The following is an 11,805-nucleotide window of genomic DNA, read 5'->3' as shown; positions in this document are numbered from 1 at the left end:
CCCTTGAAGTGGGAACACAGCTTCTCTGGCTTATTCAGGACAAAATATAGAACATGAACAAACGGGGCCTACCAGAAGAAAGGCGGAGAGAAAGAGCCTTTCTAAAATGGAGCTCCCTGTCTCAATTCCAATAAACACACCAATAATTTAAGGCACATCAGTATCTTTAAACTCTGGATACTTAATGTTTTGTAAATTGTTTTATATTTTTACTTCAGTCCCAATTAAGGCACCATAGCCCCAAGGGAAATCAGTGCTTCCTAGGGCATGAATTAAATTAGGCCCTGTCATTTGGAGACAACCAAGCTCTATCCCAAATACAGTACTAATTCCTCCCTAAAAATACGTTTGTTTTTAAAAATTCTTCCTTCAACTGTCAAGACATTCCCCTTACTTTCTAGATCTAGTGAGTTTATATCTGTGAGCCCAGTGAATGTATCCCAAAAGTTTTGGGTCTCTTTAGGGAGCACATCTGTCTCAGAACTCATTGAGGCTGCCTTCTCAGACCTCCCATTGCCGGCTTTCCTGCTCCATATGCTGCCAGTCTCCCCTGTGGCTGGAATTTAGTTTCTGGCTACAGTGATGATAGTTAACGAGTCCTAGCAGAAACAGTTAGATGCTAGCATTACGTATGTTATTGCAATGGAAAGATCTGGCACTTACTCATACTTTGAATGAATTTCCTGTAGCCAGGCATATACGTAGCTGAATAGAGAAAGCACAATTTAGGGCAACCCCTTAAAAATATTTACGAGTGGGGCCCCTGAGTGGCTCAATCCGTGGGGCATCTGACCCTTCCTCTCAGCTCAGGTCAGGATCTCCCAGTTCGTAGGTTCAAGCCCCACATCAGGCTCTGCGCTGCCTGTGTGGAGCCTGCTTGGGATTCTGTCTCTCCCTCTCTCTCTGCCCCTGTCCCACTTGCTCTCTCTGGCTCTCTCTTAAAATAAATAAATAAACTTTAAAAGAATTTACAAATATATATATGAGTGTACGTAACAAATATTAGGAATATTCTTTCTTAATACTTGTGCAAAGTTAAAAAAATAGTTGCATTTTTGGAATAAATTGTAATCCCATTAGCAGTTAAGGCCTAACTCTGTGCTCCATCGTGTTTTCAGTAAAAGTCAAATGCAGAAGAGCTACCATGATTATTCATTTTTGCTTGGCATGACCCATGTATCTAGTCAAACTTTCCTGATTTATTATTTTTTTTAATTTTTGTAGTGTTTGTTTATTTTTGAGAGATAGAGACAGAATGCGAGTGGGGGAGGGGCAGAGAGAGAGAAGGAGACACAGAATCGGAAACAGGCTCCAGGCTCTGAGCCATCAGCCCAGAGCCTGACGCAGGGCTCGAACTCAGGGACCGCGAGATCGTGACCTGGCTGAAGTCGGACGCTTAACCGACTGAGCCACCCAGGCACCGCAAACTTTCCTGATTTAAAGCAATTGCTGAAAGAGACCTACTAAAAGGATTATATTTCACCGTAAAAATGTTTGATTCTATTTCTTGCGCACTCTAAAATATTCCATCTGACACTGACACGTCTTTTAATTCTATCTTGAAATGTTTGCATTTATGTAAACATACATAATAACAAAAAATATTCCTTCCTACCTCCTAAAATACGCTCTGTGGAACTATGCATTAGATGCCTCCAAACACATCAATAAACCTTTATAAAATCAAAGTGAACATTTGTGTATGAGGTTTCACTTCTCAAACATGTTGACGCTCAGGGGATTTTAAAAGCAATCATCGGGGCGCCTGGGTGGCGCAGTCGGTTAAGCGTCCGACTTCAGCCAGGTCACGATCTCGCGGTCCGGGAGTTCGAGCCCCGCATCAGGCTCTGGGCTGATGGCTCAGAGCCTGGAGCCTGTTTCCGATTCTGTGTCTCCCTCTCTCTCTGCCCCTCCCCCGTTCATGCTCTGTCTCTCTCTGTCCCAAAAATAAATAAACGTTGAAAAAAAAAATTTTTTTTTTAAAAATAAAAGCAATCATCAGTGCCTGAGTTGGGAAGAAAATAAACGTTCTTTTCTTGAGGAAGTGATAACTCAAGGGATTGATACTTACCTCTAGGTCACCAGGTTGGATATTGATTAGAAGTTGCTGCCATCTGAGAGCTACCTTGTGACCTATGGCAAACTAAGTTGCTGGTTACAATCTTAATAAAGAAGAGTCAACACCCTAAAACCTGCCGCTGCAATTAGGATTAACTGGTACCTTCTGAGCAGCATTGGCAGAATATCGGGTTAAAATGACACCCCTTCATTCTCTCAGCCTACCTACTGGAGAAAAATGAGGAAATCGAAAAGTGCCGTTTTGTATGCAGAGAGCAGTATAAGGCCAAAGAGTGAAGGAAAGCACGTCACGGAGCCTGCATCCATCCACAAATTCATCGAATCTTGGGCCGTGTGCCATGTCGTGAGAGAAAGAAGGCACAGAAGAAAATGAAGCAGTCGCGGGCTCTGTTTTTCGAGGGCTGATAATCCAGGAGGAGACATCACACAGGCACACAGACAGCTGTAGAGCAAGGGAGAAAGATATGTGTACCCTAAAAGACACTAAGTAAGATGCCCTTCCCAGCATTCAGAGGAGGGGGTGATAACTTAGGTTTGTCAGTGGTGCCATCCAAGTACTTGGAGACAGATGGAGAAATAAAGGGAGGACACAGAAATGAACCAGAAAAATCCGTCTTTATTCACCCTTCTTGTAAACCAACAACTCATTCCACTTATCACTTCTCAAAAAACAGTGTGGCGCTACATTTGATGTGCTCCTTTGAAAGTATACCTCACGTTATTTATGTTAAACAGATTTTTTTTTTAAGTTTATGTGTTTTGGGTGGGGGGACACATGAGCAGGGGAGGGACAAAGAGAGGGGGAGAGACAGGATCCTAAGCAGACTCTGTGCTGTCAGTGCAGAGCCTGACACGGGGCTTGAACCATGAACTGTGAGATCATGACCTGCCCTGAAATCAAGTTGGTCGCTTAACCAACTGAGCCACTCAGGTGCCCCAAAAATATACTTCACATTATTAATGATGGACTTTTAAAGATAGAAATGTAAATGTGACCGACTAATACTTTCCTTCTGCCTGATCTTACAAAAAGAAAAAAAAAAGCAGCTCACATAGAAACCAGATTCTAGCAAATACAAAATGATAATCTTAAGATCACACACCCATATACACACACCCCAAAACAAACATATATGAAATATAATTAAAAATCATTTCATTCAGCATCATTTAATTTTAGCAATGACATTTTGACAACTGCAAGTGTGCTGTAAAGATATCAAAATGGTAGTTTATTTCTATTATGTTCCACTCAAAACATTGTCATTATCTGGGTGACTTTCTCATGCTCAGGAAAAACAGTTCCTCACCACAGTGAATCAAGTAGTATATTTCAGTTCGGAGTAAATACTCTATCTTAGTAATCAAAAGACTATAGGGGGCACTGGGGTGACTCAGTCAGTTAAGCGTCCAACTTCGGCTCAGGTCATGATCTCATGGTTTGGGGGGTCAAGCCCCACATCGAGCTCTGTGCTAACAGCTCAGAGCCTGGAGCCTGCTTCTGATTCTGTGTCTCTCCATCTCTTGGCCCCTCCCATGCTCATGCTCTGTGTTTCTCTGTCTCTCAATAATAAATAAACATTAAAAAATTTTTTTAAATAAAAAAAACCTATAGAAGATTAGTGAAATGATTTTTTGTCATCAAAATGCAAAGCCATTATCTGTTAAATAAACAATTACATTAAGATCTAAATAGAGTTAACCAAATACCTTAGAACAAATGTAAACTCTCTTTAGCTAATTAATTTGTCCCCTGGATTAGAAGTTGGCGTCTACCTCCACTGTGCAACTAAGTTAATTTGTAACCAGAGGCAAGAGATCTAACCTCTCAGAGACTCAGATTTTCATCAGTCAAATCAAGTAGAGGGGAGTTATACCAAAACAGTAGTTTTCAAAATCTGTTAAAGAACTAGGTCTCATTTTTTTTCCACAAAAAAATAATTTGCATCCCACAAATATAATTCATATATACAGGAAATATCAGTAGTATGAAGGAGGAAGGATTTGTTGTAGGTCCTGACTGGTGCCAGGGTATACTATCATATTAAAACTTACTGCTCAAGATGATACTAAGAGATCTTGAAAGGAAAGTCATATATAGTTGTTATTGACAGAGCCAGAAATTACATGAAAGAATGAATTGTTTGCAGCAAGTTGAGCAGAATAGCTCAACTTACCTTGTAGGCTTCTTTAATAGATTTAATTAAATAATAAATGCAGAATATCTAGCATGGTGTTTGGCAAATTGGTGGATACTCGGGCAACAATCAGTCCTTCTGTCTCTTTTTCTTGAACGTATCTCAATCCTATCACTCGTCTGCCATAGCATAATGAATGCAAGGTTTTCTATGTGCAAATGATAAGAGTTTTCAACAAGAAGACTAAATCATGTATTCTCAAAGGAAGCAGTATTACCCTTTGCGAAATTTGGTTCTTGACAGGTGAAAAAAAAATATTGTGCTTCTTTTAATGCATAAACTATAAATATACTGCATAAATAGATATACAGTATATCTGTGGTATTATTATTTCATGGAAGGATAATTAGGAGAAACATGTCTAAAAAGATTCTTTAGGGGGCATAACTGTGAAAAAAGAAGATTGGAAAACACTGGCCAGACTATTAGAAATTATTCAGCGAAGAAGAGAGCTGATCCTACATCAGAGGAACATGAATTCCTATATGTAACAATATCTATTAAATGCACACATATGTAAAACAGTCTTTTAGGCATTGTAAGGAATAAAAAAATCCACAGCAACCACCGTCCGTGAACTCAAAGCACTTAGAATTCATCACCAAATATTAAAAGTGCCAAGTAGTACAAAGGTTCAGGAGTTCAGAGAAGGAGGATATTTTCTTGCTGGGGTCATCAGAAAGTTTTCAGAAGATAGGGTTTTTCAGCTGGCCTTTGAAGAAATATACCTTAAACGATCAGATATAGAGCTAGAACGTTCCAGATGGGAGGAATGGTATGAACATAGGCTTAAAAGTAAGAAAGCGCAGGAAAAAAGGTAACAGTGAAAAATGATCAGGAATGCATAGAAGGATGAAGAGTCAGGGTTTTATATGATGGACTTTGGGAAGGTAACGCGGGACTCTAAAGAGAGGGGTGACCTGATAGGAATGACAGCTATCACCAGGATGAGCTGAGCAGAAAGGGACAGCCTGGGAGACCACTGAAAGGAGGATCGAAGGATGAAATAAAAATTTCTGCTCAATGATGACAGCAATGGAAATATTGAAGGCTCAGTAGAACTTAGTCCTTTAGCTGTAGCATGAGGACAAATATAACAGTAGTATCACCCTTAGGATTTTCTATGACTTCTTTCACTATCCCTGTACCTGAAAACCAGCTCCATATTAAAATGAGGGGAGAAAAAAGAAAAGAAAAAATAAAAGCTCTTTTTGCTAGGTCAGTGTCTTCATCTATTCTCTTTAACAGGTTACGCTAGATTGGGTAACTTACAAACAACAGAAGTTTATTTCTCACAGTTGTGGAGAAAAGTCCAAGATCAAGGTGTTGGGAGAGTCTGCATCCTGTGGGGCCTCCTTCTTGGCTCACAGACAACCATCTTCTCACTGTGTCCTCACATAGCAGAAGGCTCAGGGGGCTCACTGGGGTCTCTTCTATAAGGGCCCTCATCCCATTCATAAAGGCTCTGCCCTCATGATCTAGTCACCGCTCAAAGGCCCCACCTCCAAATACTGTCAGACTGGGGATTAGGTTTCAACATATGAATTTTGGGGGAATACAAACATTCAAGTCTGTAGAAGTCAGGACAGATTCCACAAACCACACCAATAGTCAGCAACAACGACTGCTTCTGTCTACACAAGTCCGTATCTGACACCTAAACAGAATTTCAGTATGCCTTATAGGAATATATTTTCCTTTTCTCTTATTCTTGAGTAGATTGCATAGGAGTTTATCTTGTGGGGATCAACTCCTGAGAGAGCACTCACATTAAAAAGAAATTCACTTGACTGATGACAAAGAATAGTGATCAGATTTAAACAATTAAACAAAAACATGATCAAACTTCATACTACATAACCATACTATTCGTGTTCCCGTGTATAGTTATGTACATACAATTATGAACCCCCTTAGGCAGCATTTAGAAAATGCTTGCCTTGTCTTAGAGTTTTGAGGGGACTTTAAATTAAAGTGAAAAAAAGTGAAAAAAAATTTAAAATGAAAAAAAAATTAAAAAAATAAAGTGAAATTTTAATTTAAATTAAATTTGAATTTGAATTAAACTTTAAATTAAATGAACAATGACAACGTCATCCACTTAATTATTGCTATATGCAATAGTAATATACCATATCTTGCTTCCAGATATATACAACAATACAGTGCATACAATAACTAGGTGAAGGAGATAAGATTCATCAGACAATAAATGTGGCCTGAAACAAGGAAATCATGGAGAGACAGAAACTAGAATGTTTTTTAGTCCCCAAAATCGTTTGAATCCATCTAGGATATAGTTCTACGGTGTGGATTGTGAAGTAAGGCTGAAAAAAATAGATGACTGAGTTTATTGCCTCTCAAAATACAAAATGAAGCAGCAACCTGAAATGAAAAAGTGGCAGCAGATGGCTCCAGATAGAGAGAGAAAAATATCCCAAACTAGTGGGGCATAAATTCCTTAAAGATGACAAAGAAAAAGATAGGAATAAGTCTTATGTGCTTTTTCATCTCATAATATCATTCTATTCATTTTCTCCACTAATCTAAAATATGATGAAATTTGAATAAAGCTGCAGCCCACATGTTAAATGTATGCTTCCAGCATTTTTCCCCCTGATCTTTGATACTGGAAAGGTATCATTGAAAAAATATAGAGAAAAATTACTTCTGTACCAGCCATCATTACCTAATGGTGGATAAATCTTCTGTCTAGATATACAAGTTATGGGATGTACAGAAAAATGAAATAGGTTTACTCACAGGTATAATCATGAATATTGACACTGATCTATGATATGCACCTGGCATGATTCTCTCAGGCCTCTCCTTCTGGAATGACAAATCATACGTTTGTCCTGTAATTTATAACAGGCCAATTACTTCTAGTGCTGCCAGTACCATTAGCTCAGCGTGGGATGCACTGCACTCGTTGTGCATTGACAGTCAGCTTTCTGAGCACAAGGGGACTGTGAACATGCCTACCAAATAAAGCTGATTGTGAGACCATCAACCTTTCACCCATGGCCTATGTTCAATCCCTTTTGCATTACATATTTTACTTTTTCACAACAAATTCTATGTCTGTATTCTTGACTAAGGCCAAAGCTGACTCTCCGTGTTTCATTACTCTGTTCACTGTGATGAACAAAGCAGAAACAATCAGTACTGGGTCTGTTTCCCTCCCCAACCCCAGTCTTGGTTGGTGGTAGAGTTGTCACTATGACTTAAAAGGAATAAAGGTATTTTTCCTTCAGCAATTAGCTCTCTAACAATTAGCACTTTCACTGCATATTGACCCTCTTATTTATGTCCAACAAGGTAGTTTCAACTCTGACAGTCTCTTGCTTTTGCATGGATGTTTGAATGGAGACACTCAAGGATAATTTATGTTCCAAGTGTGTATTTTAATAGCCCTTGGTCTAGTTGTGAACTGTATGAACTGGGAAAAAGATTCAGTCATTTCTATCAATTTCTTCATCAATAAACTGATAATACTGGGGAATAAAAATTTTAAAACTCAGCTATGAACCCAAACTTCAGTGAGAACTTTGTGCACAAAAGAGGAGACATTGGCAATTAGCCAATGGAAAGAAGAGATCGTTAAATAAATAGAATTGACATAATTGGCATTTGATAAGAAAAAGATATGCCTTAAAACAATCGTAATTAGGATAATAATAATAAGGTAGATACTTTTGAAGCTGAATAAACATTCAGTAAACATTTGAAGCTTGCTGTCATGATTTTTATACATAAAAAAATGAATAGTAATTTGGAATTAATAATCATCCAAGGAATTATCATGAAGGAAAAATGAGACAGCGGAGAGATTGATACAGAATTAAGATCACTTATATTTCCTTATATCATTGGTTGTTATCTGTGAGAAATTTAATTACATTTTCATTGAAGTGAAATAGCATTTGAGCAAAAACAAAAAAGCATTTTATTATGAAAGATTTTTACTTTTAGAGTTTTCATATATATTCTGAATTCATATGAACGTATCCCTTGGGGAGAAATACTGAGATCTATAACCCACTAGCATCTCAAGAAAGAAAAAGAAATTCTCCTAGTGCAATAAATACTAAATAGATCAATATATTTAAACACTGGTGTCTTTCATTTATTGTCAGAAGGGTTTCAGCTCAAAAACTCTAAAAATGAAGAATTTATTGCAAAAGTAAAATGTGTGTCATGCTTTTAAGAACCCATGGATCAAGGTGCAGTACTCCTAAATATAAGATTAAAACCCTAATAAGTAGTCAAATAGCTTCAAAGACTAATTTATTAAGTTAATAATAGCCTGAACTAGATTATATTCATCCAACTCTATTTGGAATGAAATGTGACCGGGCCTAAAATGCAGGCCTCCCTGAAATATTGATGGACAACAAAGCAGATAGCTGACATTTCATTTCCACCATGGAGCTAAACAACCTTTTCCATTCTATATCATATCCGTCTTTCATAAGGGCAAAACCAAATCCATTGCTGCAAACGAATACTGTCATTATGACATTACGTGTCAAGAATTATTCAAGCTTGACTAAATCACATGGTCCATACTAAATTTGTTGAACACTGTTTATCCATTTCAAGTTTGTTCTAATTCAAGTAACTCTTTACTAGGGGGGAAAATATATATATAAAATAAAATAAAATAAAATAAAATAAAATAAAATAAAATAAAATAAAATAAAATAAAATATAATATAATATATAATATGTATATTAAAATAACTGCAAGACAGGGGGCGCCTGGGTGGCACAGTCGGTTAAGCGTCCGACTTCAGCCAGGTCACGATCTCGCGGTCCGGGAGTTCGAGCCCCGCGTCAGGCTCTGGGCTGATGGCTCGGAGCCTGGAGCTTGTTTCCCATTCTGTGTCTCCCTCTCTCTCTGCCCCTCCCCCGTTCATGCTCTGTCTCTCTCTCTCTCCCAAAAAAATAAATAAATGTTGAAAAAAAAATTTTTATAAAAAAAAAAAAGAATTTTAAAATAACTGCAAGACATAAAGCCTCCTGGTAAACTTCTAATGTGTATCTTAACAAAATTTAGAGTAGACGTAACTGCTACTTTTGCAGTATCCCAGATTCTGTATCTAATGACAGTTGTTTCAAATTATGAGCCTTAAAAAGTCAATAGTTTTCCTTATTTATTGTGTTGCAGTTTCAGACAAGCATATTTTATCATGGTGCACAAACTCATCAAGCTGAAAGACATCTAGAAATCATCTACAGTCATCAGAATAGTACAGGTAATGCTATTATAACAAATTACAAAAGAACCTCATTGCTGCACACAGGGAACATTCATCATTCGAGCAAAGTCCAGATAATTCCCCAGCACAGCGGCCCCCACGAGGTGGCTTTGCATTGCAGGAACCTTCAGTCTCATGGCACCTCTATCTCAATGTGTACTGCCATCTCCTTGTGGAAGGGGAGAATAACATGGACTCAAACTGATAACTTGTCACTGTATCTCTCCTGTCTTCACTGAGAGAAGTCCTAATGTCACACTTAACTTCAAGGGGGGGCCGTGATTGTATTTCAGAATGAGGCCAAAAGCAGAAAATTTGCGAGCATTAGGAATGTTTACCACATCCCCTAATTCAACACTTGTCATTTTCTGGCTAACCAACCCGAGACCCAGACCAAAGTCACAAGATTAGCAGACAGCAGAAATGGAATCATAACATTGTTCACTACTAATTTCATCAAATTAGAGAATCATGAAAATTGTGGCTCTTAATCTGGTTTGATGAGGACAGAACATTTTTTACTTTTTTCCCAATTTTATTGAGGAATAGACAGACATCACTGTATAAGCATAAGGCATACAGCGTAATATTTTGATTTACATATGTTGTGAAGGGATTACAATAGATTGAGCTAACAACCATCTTCTGGTAGAGATACAGTAAAGATAAAAGAAATAAGAAAGGAATACAGATATTTTTCTCCCTGTGGTGAGAACTCTTAAAATTTACTCTTTTAACAGCTTTCCTATGTATTATATAGCAGTGTTAGTTCTAGTCATCATGTTACGCATTACAACCCGAGCACTTATTTATCTGATAACTGGAAGTTTGTATCTTTTGACCACCGTCCTCTAATACCCTCTCTCCCTGTTCTCTGCCTGTGGTAACCACAACTTCAATCTCTATGAGGTTTGTTTCTTTTCTTTTTTTAAACTCCAGTGTTTTCATCTAGGAGTTTCAAGATTTCAGGTCTTACATTTAAGCCTTTAATCCATTTTAAGTTCCTTTTCATGGGTGCTTTTGAGATATGGGTCCAGGGGCACCCGGTGGCTCAGTCAGTTGAGCATCCGACTCTTGATTTCAGCTAAGGTCATGGTCTCACAGTTCGGTTCGTGGGATCGAGAGCCGTGCTTCGATCTTTCTGCCCCTCTCTCTGTCTCTCTCTGTCTCTCTGTCTCCCTTTCTCTCTCTCTCTCTCCCCTGTGTCTCCTTCTCTCTCAAAATACATAACAAAATCTAAAAAAAGGATATGGGTCCAGTTTCATTCTTTTGCGTAAGAACATCCAGTTATACCATCACCATTTATTGAAGGAATGTGTTTTCTCCATTGAGTATTCTTGAATCTCTTCTCAAATAGTAGTTGATTCTATTTGTTTGGATTTATTTCTGGGCTCTTGATTCTTCTCCGTTGGTCTATTTATCTGTTTTTATGCCACTACCTTACTGTTTTGATGACTACAGCTTTACAGTACAGCTTGAAACCAGGAAGTATGATACCTCATGCTTTGTTCTTCTTCCTCAGGATTTCTTTAGCTATTTGGGGCTTTTTGGGGTTCCATGTATATTTTAGGAGTGTTTTTATTTTTTACTTCTGTTAAAAAGGCCATTGGAATCTTGAAAGTGATTGCATTTAATCTGTAGATGGCTTTCAGTAATACTGACATTTTAACAATAGTAATTCTTTCAATCCGTGAATACAGGATACCTTTCCATTTATTTGTGCTGTTTTTAAATATCATCAATGTCTCTTAGTTTTCAGCATAGAAATTGTTTACCTTCTTAATTAAATTTATTCCTAAATATTTTATTGTTGCTGCAGTTATTGTAAATAGGATCGATTTCTTTTTTTTTTCAGAAATTTTTTTTTTATTGTATAGAATCACTAGTAATTTTTGTATGGTAATTTGTATCCTGCAGCTTTGAATTCATTGATGAGATCTGACAGGTTTTTGGCTGAGTCAGAATTTTGTCTATATAAAATCATGACATCTGCAAATAAAAACAATTTTATTTCTAACTTCCCAATTCTGATACCTTCTCTATTTTTTTTTCTTTCTTGCCTGATTGCTCTAGCTAGGACTTTCATTGCTTTAATAGGAGTGGTGAGAGTGGTTGCCTTTGTCTTGTTCCTGATGTTGGAGAAAACACTTTTATCCATTCACCATTGAGTATGATGTTAGCTGTGGGCTTATCATATATAGTCTTTATTATGTTCAGATATAGTCCTTCTGTGACTAATTTGGTAAGAGGTTTGTCATGAATGG

Source organism: Felis catus, chromosome D4 (genome assembly GCF_018350175.1).
Source record: "Felis catus isolate Fca126 chromosome D4, F.catus_Fca126_mat1.0, whole genome shotgun sequence".
Classification (NCBI taxonomy): Eukaryota; Metazoa; Chordata; class Mammalia; order Carnivora; family Felidae; genus Felis; species Felis catus.
The sequence above is the reverse complement of the archived record's forward strand: the minus strand, read 5'-3'. Positions refer to the sequence as shown.